Genomic DNA, 16514 nt, shown 5'->3' on the forward strand with positions numbered 1-16514 from the left:
CAAGGGGAGATGGTTCCAACTCCCCAGGGGACTCCAGTGGGAGCCACGGCCCCGCAGCACCGGGCATCCACCTGCCTCCAGGTAAGAACAAGGCTTGCACAGCATTTTCAGCATCCCTGGGGCCCTGTCAAACCCTCTGGACTGGCAGATCATTGCCCTCCCATCCCTATTCTGCCCTGACAACCAGAATTCATTCTCCCTAGTTTCAGTGCGTGAATCCAAAACCCCCATATTTATATCTGGCCTACACTGCAACGTAGCATCATTTTCCTGATTGCATAGGGTCAGTTAAAGTTCTGGAGTTGTGTTGTGGAGGTTTTCTCCACAAAAGCGGGGATGTTAACCATGGTGGCACGGCACAGCTCCAGCCCCACTCACACTCCTGGGCTGTCCCCCTGCTCTGGTAGCCCCACGGTGTTTAAACAGCTGCCTCACTTCATCTGGGAGGTGGCTGCCCTTCAGTCCTGGGAGGAGACCTCATCTTCTGGGTAGTTTGCATAACAATTAACATTTGTCAGCTGAGATCCGCCTGGTGAAAGATCACTATTTATGAGTAGGTGGTGAGTCTTTTGAGGTGGGAATACTTCTTGAACCACTAAAAACTAAGCTGAGAGTGGGGGCAAGCCTGAAGGTGGGCTGATTTCAGGTTTAGGAGGAGTTTCTTTTGCTTCCAGCTTGGAGGTAGACAAGTGGAGCTGCCGTGAAAGGGGGGATTCTTTAGCTCTTACAGATTTCGTTCAGTTGTTCCAATGAAATAAATACATCTGCCTTAAACAATTGAAAGAGGTATTTACTGCCTGTGGTTTAACAACTGTACTTAGTCAAAGGGACCAGTCAACTAGAGCCTTATAATTCTTCTCTAAAGAGAGGATGAGAGAAAAGAATGAGACGACAATGCAGTATTTATAATAAAGATGAAATGAGTGGAACTCAATGGCGCCAGCAGCCCCGGAGCTCCTGCTGCTTGGCCTAATGCATTTTGCATTAGCACGTCTGGATATCTGGCACAAGAAGGTCCTAAAAATGCTTTTACAAAGTCACGGCACTGTTACAGCAGCAGCATTTCTTCCAGGCACCGCTGACTGGTGCAGCCAGGGTGGGCAGCCCCTGCAGCTGGTGAATCCCCACGAAGGTTTCAGGTGACTGAGACCTGTTTCCCATTCACCTCCCTGCAGAGGGGTTGTTTTTTGCTCTGCTCACCTCCGCACGTTGACAAGTGGCTTCACCAAAAGGGCTGATGCCCTCACAGGGCACCTGCTCAAGCAGGGGTGGGTATAGGGGGCTCTCATCCCCGCCTGGGAGCTGGGGGCTTGGCCCACTAGTATAGCCTTCTCAGGTTATACTGGGGGGCTACTGGGCAGCTAGACATCACGGTGAATATACAAGCACCAAATTATATCTGTAAATAGATTTGCTTTGGCTAAAAAAAATAATATCTGTGTTACAAGAACCCCTAGACTTGCACCCCACACTACTTCACTACTCCAACAGCTAATCTTTTATTTGCCTTGGAAGCAATACAAAATCCTCCAAGGAATTAACAGCCAGCAACTGCATTTATTTTTCATTATTTCCCCCAACAGATTGGAGAGATAACATGTCTCTTATTTCTTTCTGAAACCTGGATTTGAAAAACTTTGTGTTGCTGCATCTTCCTGTAACCCTGCAGAATTACAACTTTAGCAGCAACATGCAAAGCCCAGCAGCACCCCAGGACAAACTCTCGGGCAGGTGTAAAGACTGCCTGGGTGTAGGAGTCATCAGAAGCAGATGGTAAATGCCACCTCATTTTAATAACTATGATCATAGAAAGGGGAAATGCAGCACTTCAAGTTTTTCCTTTGGTTTTGACATATACAAATGATTTATTGTCCTAAGGAATAAGTGATACCAAAATCTATTTCAAGAATTCTTAAAATATAGACCTTGGATGCTTGGTTTTCTTTTTGCCTAAGCCTCTCTTACACGAGCTTATCTCTGTACAGAAGCAGCACATTGGTGTGAGGGAAAATGATGCTGGAGGCTGCCAAAAAGTGTGGGAACAAGTCAATGAGGAGTGAGGCAGGGAAAACAAAAAGAATTGATGAACTTTTTGTCCTGGTTGCTGTATGCTCGAGTTCAACTAAGAACAGGACTTCTTCCTTCCAAAAGTAAGGCTGATCTCAGCCTCTGACCCCCAAATTCTAGAGCAGGGGGATGGGGAGCAGCTCTAAGCTCTGGCACACTGAGCCCATCCAGTCCTGAACCTCGTGTTTGTGGACAAATGACTTTTGGCTTGTTTTCTTCAGCAGCCCTTCTTGTTCTTCATAAGATCTGTTGGTGCTGAACTCCAAACCTGCTCTTAATATCTTGACCCCATATAGGAGAAATACTTATTAGATCCATAAGATGTAGGCAGGGTTGTTTAGTTATCATAGCACAGTGCCTAGAAGGCATTCAGCAGTGAAAAGTCCAAGCCACACTGCTTTTCACTGCTAACCTGCTCTTGTACTAAAAGAGAATGAGCACATTGACTTCACCCAAACTGGAGGGTGAAAAGAAACCAACACCCACCTGTGTTTTAATACAACCATTATGAGATGTGTCTTGCAAAGAGCAAGCAGAGACTTTCAGACAGAAGGACATAGAATGTCCCAAGTTGGAAGGGACCACAAGGATCATTGAGTCCAACTCCTGTCCCTGCATGTGATAACCCACAGTTCACACCATGTGTCTGAGGGTGTTGTCCATTCTCTTCTGGAACACTGTCAGGCTTGGGGCCGTGACACCTCCCTGGGGAGCCTGTTCCAGTGTCCAGCACCCTCTGGGTGAAGAACCTTTTCCTCATGTTCAACCTGAACCTCCCCAGCACATCTTCCTGCCATTCCCTTGGGTTCTGTCATTGGTCACTAAAGAGAAGAGATCAGTGCCTGCCCCTCCTCCTCCCCTCGTGAGGAAGCTGTAACCGCCATGATGTCTCCCCTCAGTCTCCTCCAGGCTGAACAAAACAAGTGACTTTAGCTGCTCCACATATGGCTTCCCCTCTAAAACACTTCACCAGCAGCCTGACCTATGGAGTAACAAGACCTTTAAATACCATATCTGGTGACAGCTCAATGCCTGGCACATTGAGCCAAAAGCAAGTCTCCAAAGCAGGCAGAACCCCCAGGTCATGAATCCCCACATTCAGGCTGTTGAGTCTGCTCAGGATACGGCTTGGATTCAGAGGTGAGATCTGGACTGGGGTTTTGACCTGACTTGTCGCTAGTCAGAAGAGTTCCTGAGGGAAAATGTCTTACACTGAGTAACCTCCATGTCAGGTCTTGAGTACATCTTAGAGTCTGGATTGCTATCCAAGAGGAATCTGAAGTATTTAGCAGCACAGATGTTGCCGGCTTCAGGAGGATGTGCCGCTGGCCTCGCTCCACAGGTTCCCTGGGGACAGGCTGAGCTTTAACTGAAAGCTGCTGCAAGTTTTGCAGACTGTTATAGAGCAAGTCTGGGCACCCTGGGTCTGCAGAAGGTGCATGTCAGGGCAGAGCCCTCCACTTCTTCATACAGAAAAGTGAAAATGTTGACTATGAAAGTGATGCTAAAGCAAGCAGTCCTGGGCTCTCAGGAAGCAGGAAAAACCCTCGTGTTCCTGCCTTAACACAATCTTGACACAACTTTCTAACGGGATGCATTTCAGAATTTTTTTAAGCGCCAACACCTTCTTACCATCTCCCCACTCTGTCTCACGCATCGCTACTTCTTTGCCTTTTTTTCTAGTGCAACCACTGGCTCAGAGAGTCTGAGCTGTCGCTCAGCCTGGATGGAGAAATGGCCATGGAGGGATACCATTTGTGACAGGTAATTCTGATTTATGCCACTCGGTGCTATCACACAGGGATTTGAAAACAATATGCGCCGGTGCAGTCGCATGTATTTTGCTGTCTGCTGTTCTGCGAAGCCTGGAACAGCTTAAGGCTTGGTATGTATCCTCCTCCGCTCAGAGCAGAGAGCATCCTGCTATTGCTAAAAGGCATTTTGGCAACATGCATAAAGTATTATCCTTCCTGCAGGAGTTCTCAGCAGCGAAATGGTCGGAGTCACCGGTCCAGGCAAAGTAGATGTGGCAACAGGCTGTGCTGTGGGAGCTTTGCTGTTCATAGTTTGCTGGGTGAGCTGGGAGCAGCTGGTTTCCCTTCCACGTGGTGCCTGGAAGCAGCAACAGATCTGGGAGTGGAATGTATTGGGTGTCACTTGCTGTCCCCTCAGTTTGAAGAACAGTAACTCGTTGCTTTAGTAAAGAATCAGTCCCCCAAAAAACCTTATTATGGAACTGGCCTCAAGGCAGTACAGCAGAAAACCCAGCGATGCAATGGATCCATCACTGCCCTCAGAAATTACCCACGCAGATCCCACCAGGGAACGGACATTGCACAGGAAGGGAAATCTCTGAAATGCAGCTCCCTCAGGAGATCTGAGAATCACCTGAGGAGGCGAAGAAAATGAAGAAGAGCGGGAACAGTGGGACCTCTGCATGGGTGAGATGGGGCAGGGAGAGGGGAAAGGAGAGGTGCAAGATGACCCCATGTGGATGTGCGCCCCTGCAAAGGAAACCCAAAACAGGGCCCCTTGCTGCGTGATGGGACCCCAGGAGCAGGGGAGCGCAGCACTGGCCCGGGCACCGCCGTGCTCTTGGGCCGTTGCCTAGCAAAGCAACCACTTTGTGAAGCTTTGGTGAGCCAGCAGACCCCGAATCCCAAACCCCGAGGGCAGAGGCAGGGACTCTGCCCTCCTGAGCACACTGCAGGTGACGGGGTCCGACTGTCAGAGGACACTTTGGGTTGTGGGTTGGTGCCGGCTGTGCGGGCAGCCCCAGCCTGGGGATTCCCTGCTTTGGGGTACAGGGCTGTGTTACCTAATTTGTCTTCTTACATGTTTTTTTCACATATTTTCATTGTGTTGTGCTTTGCTAATGCAGTCACGTGTAAAAAGCAGTCAGGATATACTACATGAAAACAGGAAAGATCTTTAATCTTAGGGTCATGAGAATGACGCTTGACTTAGCAAAACTACTTGTCCAGTTGCTTTACTTCTAATGTACTTGTTCTTTCTTCAGTACTGACAGTGCATCAAGGCTCTGGATTTCAACAGTGTCTCCAGTTATGAAGCTTCAGATGAGTGATGGGGCAAGGTAGGTCTTGAGGGGATTGCAGAGAACTAACAAATGACACTATCCCAGAAGAGCTCAGAACTTGCTCTCTTTCCACCCATTTATTCTTTTGCCTTGAAATACATTCACAAGTCCCTTACACAAATCAGTGGTTTTTATTTCATTGCTCAACTTTCTTCAGCTATTTCACCCTATTGGGTGAAATAATTGGAATCATGCAAATAGATCCAAATATTAATAACAGTTGCAAATTAAATTATGTTCTAAGTACTTTATAATAAACAGAGTGAGAAAAAATATATTCATGTTAACACCTGAATTCATTGTGTAAGCAGAATCAAGAAACTGAAGATGAGAAGGAATGTTAGAAGTTGCAATGACCCTAAATCTTGGGTCACGCAATTTGAGCTCAGCCACTGGAAAACTGTTGTGCGTATTTGCTTTGTTTTAAAAAACACACTGATGACCCTGCAAGAATGCTCGATGGATCAAGTCCCCAAAATTACATGGTAAAGTCCGTGATCAAAATATATCATTTCATGGTAAAGTCTCCAAACCTAGGCTGAACTTCACAATGGTGCTGAGCCTTTACAAATGCGTTCACTGCTAATTTACACGATGGCATCACCCTGGCACAGGGTTGCTCATCCCACTTCGGCAGTGGACCAAGCCAGCTGGCATTCAGCATGAATAGGGAATGGGTATGGGCGAGGAATAACATCTACACCCTGCTCTGCTGCCTCCTGCCTGCCTTGTCTCCCCAAACCCCACCAGCGCCACTTTGCAGCATCAGACCGCATGGAGCTTTTCTACAGTCGCATTGCAGGCGAGGAGTGAAAAACCCTTGTTTCAAACTCCTGCGTTATCAGAAAACTTCTAGAGTTTCTCAGGCATTCATCGCAAACCCTCTATCTGTCCAACAGTGAAATGCCTTGCAGCGGGATCGGGTTTTATCCAGCACCAGGTACGCTGATAACCCTCCCTAATCAGCCACCAGCCTCTGCTCGGTGAAATCGCTCCCTGCCGTACTTTTACTGAAGCTATTTTTAAATGACAGTGTGATATCTGTTTCATTTTGCCTGTTTGTCAATGGAAGAACTGGCTGTGGGTGGGTCTGCTCTGGCAAGAAACTTGCAGTGATTTTTCAGCCCATTCCAGCTGGGATGGAGGGACGGAGGCAGGGTTGGAGAAAGTGCTGGTTGCAGGCAGGGTGAGTTCCCTGGGAGCAGTGACCCCACGAACCTCTGCCTGGCGGGGTCCCCCAGTGTCCAGGTGTGGGAAAAACCTGCTGGGTTCCTTCTGGCTCTGGTGTTGATGTTGCTTTGGGCTGGTTTTCACAATTCAGGTTGTTTTATGTTTAGCTCCGCTGCTACTTTCATGAATGTTGGGGTTTGGGGTTCTTTTTTTCTTTCACTTTAATTGTACTAGATTTTCACGAAATTATATTTTTAGGTTTCAGTTCTGAATGGCCTCAAAGCATGAGTATCTAAAAACTGAAAATTAAAACCCGAAATGTCCAAATGGGGTCACTGCATGGACCATTCACATTTCTTTTTGTCAAACAGCTTTCCCAAACGGAGACGTAACCAGTTCCACCTCTTCATCCAAGCGCCTGGACACCACAGCATGTTCCACAATGGGCTTTGCATCTCATTTCTCTCAATAATGTATTACAGATTGACATTAGCCACTTTCCAACCCCTGGGGATTTCTTCTGGATGTAGGAAATAGGAAATGCCTGCTGGAATTTTGCTGATTCCCAATTCCTCCACCCATAAGCACTGTCGGATGACAGTTGTCCCACAGTTTTTTACCAAGATTTTCTAGCCCATCAAATTCAGACACGAATGGCTCACAGTAGATAAGAACCTACTGAGAAATACGGATTGTCTATATGTGTGCAGCGATTGGATATAAAACATGCCTGATTAAATCCTGGAAAATTACATTCTCTGGTTTTAAGTCCTCTGTTTGTACATGGGCCCAAGATTTTTGTTTCTACACCAGTGAGTTACCCCAGGATTTGTTCCACCCCCTTCTCTTACACATAATATATACAATACTGCTTCCCTACAGAGCTAATCCCAGAGACTTCAGCAAGATTACTGCTCAGGTAGCTCAAGTACCTTTCCATCTAAGAAATGGGACTGTACCAGTCCCATGAGAGGTGCCAGTCTCCAGGGTCAGCCTCAGGAGTAGAACTAGATCTTTACTAACATTTTCTGCCCTGATCCAGCAGCTCCAGCAGCTGGAGCAAGAGTGAGAATTTCATCCCTGCTTGGCCTGAGCTCTGCCAATTCCCACCAGTTATCCAGGCTGGTTTTCTCATTGCAGAATCCCGTAGAACTAGATTGAAACCAACATGTTTATTTTCTCATAGAGAATCTGACCAATATTCTAAAATCTCTTAAATTTTCTAATTTCTAATCCAAAAGCCATTGGGAAGACCAGATACAGTTTGATGGGCTAGATTTTAAAGATAAGTTGGACCCCAATAATTTCTGCTGCCCTTGGTTAAGATTCCTGAGGCAATAATAATGGAAGCTGTAAAAATATGTCCTTTATTCACCATGGCTTTACATCAGTTTACCGCTCTAATCATTAACTAGCCTGCTGCATTATCTGTGAAAATTGCTCTGTAATATTTATGAGATGTGACCTTTGTTAATTCAATGTTACAAAGTGTTGGATTTGTTCTGTTTGCAAGTGGAACAGATTTCCAAATCACTCTGCAATTAGTACAGTTTGATCTAACCAGCCTATCTCTGCATGGGGTGGCCTTCTCCTGGAACAGCAGGATCGCTGTCAGAAATGGAATCTATTTTCCATATGGCTGAAAGGAAGGCTGTAACACCTGCTTGCACTGCATCATCTTTGGCAAAGGTAATCTCTGAATGAATATTCCTGATAAGGGAAAACAGTAACCAGACTTAGAAAGCTTTTTTGTTATAAGAAATACCTCTATTAAAAAAATAAATAAATAAAGTATGTGGCCAAAAATGTTTGCTATTCGTAACATTGTAAGGAGACACCAAAAGGTAACAGGACAATCTCAGGCTGAAATGGGCACTATTAGTCATTCCACAACAGATACAGATAAAGCAACGGCAAGTGACAACAGGAAGATTCAGGAGAGCCCAGTGGAGTCAGGATGCTTCAGTACGAGACTCTCCAAATCACTCCCAAAGCCACCATTAGGAGTGGATGGTAAGGTCCTTCCCAACCATCTGGGTCCATCCCCAGCCCATCTTCCTGATCCAGCTAATGCTACCACGAATTTCTGACTCTCACCATCATACAGGACAACCAATACCACTGCAGCGTAGGTGGTGTGCTAGAGGAACCAAGTTTTGTTGAAGCAACAGCTGTGCCGGAGCAGCATCACGCAGCGCGGCCATGTGGCACCACTCGACAGTGGATCAGCAGCAGCCTGCAGCATCCCCAGAATTCATATCATATTTTTCCATCCCTGAGGTCTGAGTGGTCCATGTCAGCACTTGGTTTTCAATACAGAGTGACCATGGCTTGCTCCAACCGGAACTGCCTCATGTGACACACAACGTTGTGAACAAACTGAGCATTTTCCTGTCCCTGCATCAGTCCCCTGAGCTTGTCCACTAGTGATGGAAAATATTAGAGTTTGGTTTGATGAGCCAAGTTAAGCCCTGATTAAATCTCTGTGTAAAATCATAAAAGATACCCATTTGGCCCCTCGTAAATCTGTTTTAATTTTCCTCTAGTGTGACATCTGACTGTGCTTTCCTTCGCAGGAAACAAACATCATCTTGGACAAAGCAGGGACTGGAAAGCCACAGAGACACCACCCGCACGCTGTGCTCCCTGCCTGGGAACAGAGAGGGAGGCTGGGGCTGAGCTGGGACGGGATGGGCGGCGGGTCCTTGTCCAGGACAAACTGGTGCAGCTGCCCCATGGACAGCACGGCTCTACCAGGCCAAGGAGAAAGGTGCTCAGGTCCTCACAATGGTCCTGCCTTTCAAACTGGTATTTTACCACTTTTTTTCTTTCTTAGGTATGAAACGGAAACCGTATTAACCTACAGCACATGAGCAGTTTGGTGTGAAGGCAGCAGCGCAGGCTGCAGACAGAAAGTCCTGCCTGTGCTCTGCTGCCAGAGTCCATGTTTTGGTCCTAACATTCAAAGCTGCCTGCAAGCCTGGCCAACAGTGCCTGAGGAACCTCCCCTCTCCTGGTGACCTTGACAATGTGCTGGTGAACAAAGGAGCTGCTAAGGAAATGAATCTGAGTTGTGCCTGCGAATGACATGGGTTTCTTGGCATCTGGCTGAAAATTGTGGCACTTGTTCCTAGAACTCAACAGAATCGGGGAATCCTCCTTCATCTACGTCACTCTGCTGTCCCCTAAGGGAAAGGAAAAGGATACAAAGGTCTGAGCAAGGAAAGCGCAAGAGAGAAGCTAGAGACACGTACATGCCATTGTGATATGAAAAGTGGGGGAAAACAGGCTCCGTCAGTACTGGAGCTGCAGCATTGCCTGTGAACAGCAGTGGGGAGAGGGACCCTCCAACAGGCTCCACTCACCACCAGCCCACCCCAAACGTTTATTTAGATGACCTTCTCATCTCCCAAAGTTGTTTCTGAATGCAGGAACATTTGGAAGGGGTTAAATCACGTGCTGTGAACCAACTGGCAAGAAGGAGAAGATTTGAGAGCAAACACGTGAAACCAGGGAGAAGGGGAAGGAGCAGCTGCTCTGATGGGATGAGCTCAGCCCCTCCAGGTGTCCCAGGAACACGAACACATGCCCTGCCAGCCGTGACGAAGACAGCAGGATTGGCAGCGACTACGGCACTCAGAAGTGTGGCAGCAACAGCACAGGCATCGCGGCCCTTCAGCTCCTTGCTGCGGCTCCATCATCAGCACTTATCGCAGTTGCATGTGCCTGCACTGGTGCAGACTGGGTGAAGTCCTGGGTGACCTGGTTATCCCACAGCTCTGAGACAGACACAGATCCAGGGAATGAGGGAGCCTGAGACAGAAGAAGTGGTCTCGGCAAAAACATGTCTAGAAATCCCCAGGCTCCCACAGGAGAGCAGCGCTAGAGCCAGGTTCTTCCCTGCTGGGCTGAGCAGGTTCCTCTCTGCAGCAACTCAACACGTTTTCTCTTTTCAGGATCATGGATTACTCCATCAAATGAAAGATTTTCCTGCTACTGTGTCCTTCCTCAAAAATGAGACTCTCTCTACCATGCACTGCTGCCCTCTTCTAGCAAATACACACAAGTAAGTGTGCTGCGAGGGGAACACGGCTTTGCAAAGTCTGTGAGATCTCAGCATCCATGGTGTGAAACTCCCATTCAGTTTCAGGTCTTCTCTTTGCCTTTTTTTTTTAACCACTTCAGCATTTTCAACCTTCTGAAGGTTTAGGAGTTTCTACATTTTTGCATAATTAAGAAATCGAGAGCTGTGGTTTATCTACTTGTTTCCTGCAAAACACAAAGGGCCTGAGAGACCGGGGGGTGTCTGTGTGTGTGGGGTGTGTGTGCAAGGCCAGGCTGGACAGGGCTGCCCGCCCAGAGAGCACGAGGGTGAGCGTGCAGCACCACCAGGAGAGATATTCCCCGGGTCCCACTGGTATAAGGAGAAGACCACAGCCACATTTGCCCATGACTTTTGGAAAGTACCGCTCACACCGAGATGGTGTGCTGCAGCTTATTGTCCTTGCAGCTTATTGTCACTGCAGCTTGTTGTCGCTGTGGCTCTCAGGCTGTATTTCAACAGCCATGGCTGTGCCAGTTTGACTGAAAATGAGTTAATTTTCCCATGCAGTTAGAAACTTTTCTTTTTCATAACTAGTACAGTCATTATTTGGACTTAGTTTAAGAGCAAGAGATAACACTCCAGAACAGAGCTGATGTTTTTAATTGCTCTAGTCTGAGAGCCAAGGACATTCTGAGCTCTGCCCACAGGTGTGAGGCATCGAGGCACAGATGAGGCAGAGCTTGACTGACACCCAGACTGATCAATGAGAGTACTCCATCCCAGTAGCGCCACGCTTCATATTTAAGGAGAGTCAGGATCTTCTGGGCATTCTCTCTCTCACGTTCTTCTTCACTCTTTTTGTCAGAGCCGGGGGAGTTCAGTTCAGGACGTTTAGTTTGGCCTTTAGCTGTTTTGCAGAGGCCTCTGAGCCTTTCTGCCTCTTTTTTTTCCTTTTTTCTCTCTAACAGGATCAGCTGTTTGGGACCAGGTGCTGCTTCCTGGGACTGGCTGCTTGGTGTGGACAGAGTTCATGAGGAAATGCCTTGAGTATATTTTATTTATATTTTATATATAGTTACTAGTACTGTATTAATATTTTGTTAAACTGTGTTTATCTCAACCCAAGTTTCCCCCTTCCCTTTCAATTCTCTCCCCTATTTGGGGGGGGAGGGGAGGGGATGAGTGAGTGGTTATTGTGGTGGTTGTGCTAGCTCGGGTTAAGCCACAACAATGGCACCCTCTTGTCCTCACCAATGCCAGCGACATTTTCCACCATCCGAACCCTCTCCTCTATTGTGGTGTTTGCCACAGAAGTGTTTTGTTGATGAGGAGGTGTCTCAAACAGCTGTGATGAGGAAGGGGCACGGTGCGTGTGAGGGACGGTCCATCCACGAAGATGCGGCAGCACTGCTGGAGAGGTTGGTGCTCCCCATCCAAGCTGCCCCTTCCCCTCCAGCCCTGGTCCTGCTGCTGGGCTGGGACCACCGAGCTGGGGCAACGTGCAGGCTGTGATTGAGCAGCACTTACTTTGGAACCAGCTTTCCAGCTGCCAGAAGGCAGCAAAGTTCCTGTATGAAAATGTTTTCAGTTGAGGATATCACAAAAAGTAATAACAGATATTAAACAGTAAACAGTAGCTCTTTTCCTCCAGCGAGAAAAAAAAAATCACAATTACAGGCTTTGCATGTTGCATAGCTGTTTACTAACATGTAACGTAACTTTAGGGATCAAAAGTGGGGGAAAGAAACTGAATTAAAGGAAATGTGGGGTTTTTTAACCTAAATGTTCTCCATAAAACTATTATGCTGAGAGGATGACTAATGTAACCAGTGTGTGTTTTGAAGCGTGTCATGAACACTTTTTATGCTTTCTGAGCACACAAAGAGAAACCCCAGGAGAGAATTAACTTACAAATCTGATTAAGCATAGTGCCTAAGTGGCAAAAAGCATCATACAATAAATAACAGACCCCGCAAGTAAGCAAAGCTTTACAAAATAAAACAAACATATTCTACAAAGAGCCCAGATGTGTGCATTTTGGGTAGCTTAACACATTTGGTTAGATGTCAAAGGTAGAGACAATGAAAGCAGAGGTCATGCTGAGGTATTACTTCCAACCTCTTCTTCATTAAGCCATCATACTGCCTGCCTAGTGTCAAGCACGTATCTTAATTTGAGAAGCAAAGTTGAGCCTGTAAACAGAGGAAAGAGTCATAAGACAGGGGTTTTCTACCTGATGACAGACTTACAGTATGGTTCTCGGCCAGTCACAGTGGAATAAGCTGGGGTGAACCACGAACCTGTCATCTCCCAGGGGTTTTATCTCCCACCAGGTGCAACATATTCCCTCACCACTGACCCACAACATGGGGGCAAAGTACCCCAGCATTGACTCCTTACCCTTGGGTACAAGATCTGCTCTGCTTCGCACGGGGCCATGGCAAGGTCCTGCCCCAGCCTCCTTTGGCACAGGGCCCAGTGACCTGAGCCTCGACCAAAGCTGCCTTTTGTATGGGTTGTGTCAGGCTTCGTTCATGCGTGTTTATAGAGTAGTTTATGACCGCGCTTCAGAAACGAGCAGTAATATTGCTCAGCAATTGGAGTTTACCTGCCTTTGGGGACTTTCTGAGTTCACGGGAGTTTGTGTGTTAATTACAGCGTATTATAGCTGTACATCAGGGTGCCTTCAAACTCCAGAGAGACGTATATTAGAAGTTAAAGCTTTAAATCTCATCAGCGCACCTCTGAATATTGCAGCGATCTTTTATACATGGGAATATACTTCTGCTAATCTTCTCACCCCCTGGGATAACCGCCAATATACGTAACACTTTAAAATAACCCTCATCATTTCATTCAAAAGTCAGAGAGATGACAGAGTGACTTGGTGTGACTTAGACTTTCCCATGCGAGTGAGTGAGCGCGGAAATGCCCTGTCCCAATGCTGTTGTGGCAGTTGTCTGATATGGGTCCACCTTCTATTATTCTTAGCACATTCGAATGGGAGGCAACAGTGAAAATCCATCCCTGTGTTACACTGGTTCCAGTGAAGAGAAGGAGGACCATTTTGCGGTGAAAGCCCTGAACTGGACTCCAGGTATCCAAGTTACTACAGGTACATCATGACCCCTACTAATGAGATCCAGGGGTTTCTCTGCGTTTCTACGTCTCTCTGCATAGGGAAGATTCATTCACAACAACTTTCTCATACCTTTTTCCTTTTTTCTCCATGTTGACTTTAAGGTCTTCACATTAAAAAAATCTCTCTCACTGTGTGAAGATCATCTAGACTAGAGGGACCTTGGTCTCCTGTAGATACCAAGAGACCAGCAAGAATGAAGAAAAGGTGAAGAGCTGCCAGTGTCTTGATCAGCTAGAAAAGAGAACCCATTAAGTAATGCCCTGGAACTTCTTTTCTGAGGGATAGTAAAACATACGCTCACTTGCACAATGCAGACACTGTCAGCGAAGCAGGAGGCCGTGTCCTCGGCATTGCGAATCTGTGCCGTGGCTGCAGGGAGCCCAACACCTTGGACGTGGCTCAGGCGGAGAATCTGTGTCACATGAAAGGAGAGGAATGGAAACAGTGGGAAACCACCGGCAACAAAGGAAGGCGAACAAAACCAGGACAGACGGGATCACAGACAGAGCCAAGTACAAGGCAAAAAAATAGACTGTGGAAAGCTGGAAGGAAAACAAACCAAGTAAGCTAAATTCTCCATCCTGGCCCCATCTCCCCTCTCATTTGCACCTTGTTACTGAAATTTTCTCCCAGTGCTAAAATCAGTGCATCAACACAAAGGATGGGGCACCCCACATGACACTTGCATGGTAAACATCTTCCTGAGGATGAAGCTTTCCCCTTGTGATTTTGGCAGTTTGCAGTTACCACATTTAGCAAACACAGTGCTGTGTGGGTCCCGTAAGGCTGGGTCCAAACCACTTTGTGCTACAGCAACCCCAAACCAACAGAGCAGCTTAAGTGATTCATTTTTTATTTTTGCATGCAAGGCTGCTTTCAGCAAGTGGTGCCTTTTGAAGGCCATTCCTTTTCCACTCCACCCCATCACAGAAGTCTTTTTGGGGTTGTCGAGCAAAGATCTTCCCTTTGCTGGAATTCAGTGCCTCGAGCAAAGCACCAAAACCAACATCCAGCTTGAAGGCTTAGCTCGGAAATAATACAGGGAAGCATCACATACAGTCGTTGTTGGCCAGACCTACGCCACCTCCCACCCACGATCCCTGAAAACAGTATTCACTAAATCAGTTCCATCCACACAGAGATGGTTAGTCTGCCAACACTTACTTACTCATTAGCATGATTGATTTCCCATTATCTAATTAATTACTGCAGATTTCACATTTTCACGTTACCTGCTTTGCCATTTGTTCAAGAACAGCAAATGGCTCGTCACCACAACGTGATGGCAGCAAATTTGTCTTTGTCCTGTACCTTGCATTTTTCCCCAAATCGATGCAAAACTCCAACCAGGGACCAGCAAAAGCGGTCCAGGAGGTCTTTGGGTGCTCTATCCCCTGCCTGAGGCTGCAGCCAAACCTCTCGCAGGCTTCTTGAGCTGAAGGTGCCAAAGGCTCCCGGTTCCCAGCCCGGTGTCTCGCTGTCCTCGCTGTCACAACGTTTTGCTGATATCCGACCTTCTTGCTGCAATTTAAATGCATTGCTTCTTCCTCGCTCAGATGCCGAAAGCTGATGATTTCCTGCTTGCATTAGCTTTTTGTTGCATAGTGAAGAGAGCTTGTTAGAGTTGTTCTGCCTGACTCCTCACTCAGTTTCTGTACTTATACCAATAAAACAGAGTGGGAAATTGTACTTGCTTTATGTAGAATAAGAGGCTATGTAAGACAGTATAAAATCAAGCCCATATTTTTTATTCTAAACCACACGTTACAGATACAGTTCCTATAGGGTGCACATTTACCATTCAGTTTCATTTCTGCATAGGAGTAATTAGCTTGCAATGAGGAAAATCATTTAATTAGGCCCACAGCTGATTAGAGCCTGGTGCATAGCCTATCAAAATAAAGGCGAAGATAGAAATTGATTTCAACATGTTTTGGGTCAGACCCCATCTTCCAAAGCAAATAGAGAGATAAGACAGCATCTGCTGACTATTCACCTGCCAAGTCTTTGTGCTGATCTCTAATTTTAGGTCCTGCAGGCAATTGTCTAGGTTATTTACCACCTGGGCTGTTTTGATCTTCTCTCAAATGCGTGTATTGATGTACGAGCTCTCCAACCTCTACCAAGGTAATACCGGCCCAACTACACTAGCAGTATGAGGTTCAGGATCAATATTGATTCCTCCCTCATTCAGCTGAACAGCATTTTATTTACCTAAATACTAATATCTTTTAAGGGCCTGAACTGCCAAATCTTGACTAAGCCGTCTGAAATGTGTGAGTTGGACATGCTACAGAAATGCAGAGTATGATCATTATTGTACAATATGGGATGCACCTACGATATTCCCATCACACATTCACCTGGATCCATCACAGCTAATGCAAGTAAGCAACAGAATCCTACAGCTGACAGTCGATCTGCATCCACCAGATTAGGCATTTTTTCCTTACTGGGCACAGAACTCAGCGATTTGCTTACATACTTACTGCAGACTTCTAAATATCTTATAGATAGCCATTATTTGATAAACAAAAATCTGTCCTCCCATAGATGTATGCACATCGCTTGGTTCCTGGAGAATGGCTGCATGAAAAGACATCAGGAATCCACTTCTTAATTTCCTTCTCATCTCAATATCTGACTTACTCAGCTTACAACTCAGTTGATTTTGGATGTCCAAGCACCCATGTAAGGAACCTCCATGCTTAAATTTGTAAATGTAACTTTTTATTTCTTCGTTCCCTATCTGTAATAAATATTTTGTGAACTAATGGCCGCTAACTATTTTGTTGTTCTCCATAGGACACATGAACTCATTCTTCTGTATCTAGGTGGATTTTCAGACCAAAGAGCAACACAAATTCAGTGGAGCTTCTTCCTGTAAACTCAGCAGACATGATTCATGGATACACAGGAGGCAGGCACATTGGGTAAGAAAATGTTATCTTTTTATGTTCAGAGGATAGATGCCACTGAGACTCTGTTACCAC

The sequence above is a fragment of the Streptopelia decaocto genome, assembly GCF_964273445.1.
Source record: "Streptopelia decaocto genome assembly, chromosome: 4".
NCBI classification, from domain to species: Eukaryota; Metazoa; Chordata; class Aves; order Columbiformes; family Columbidae; genus Streptopelia; species Streptopelia decaocto.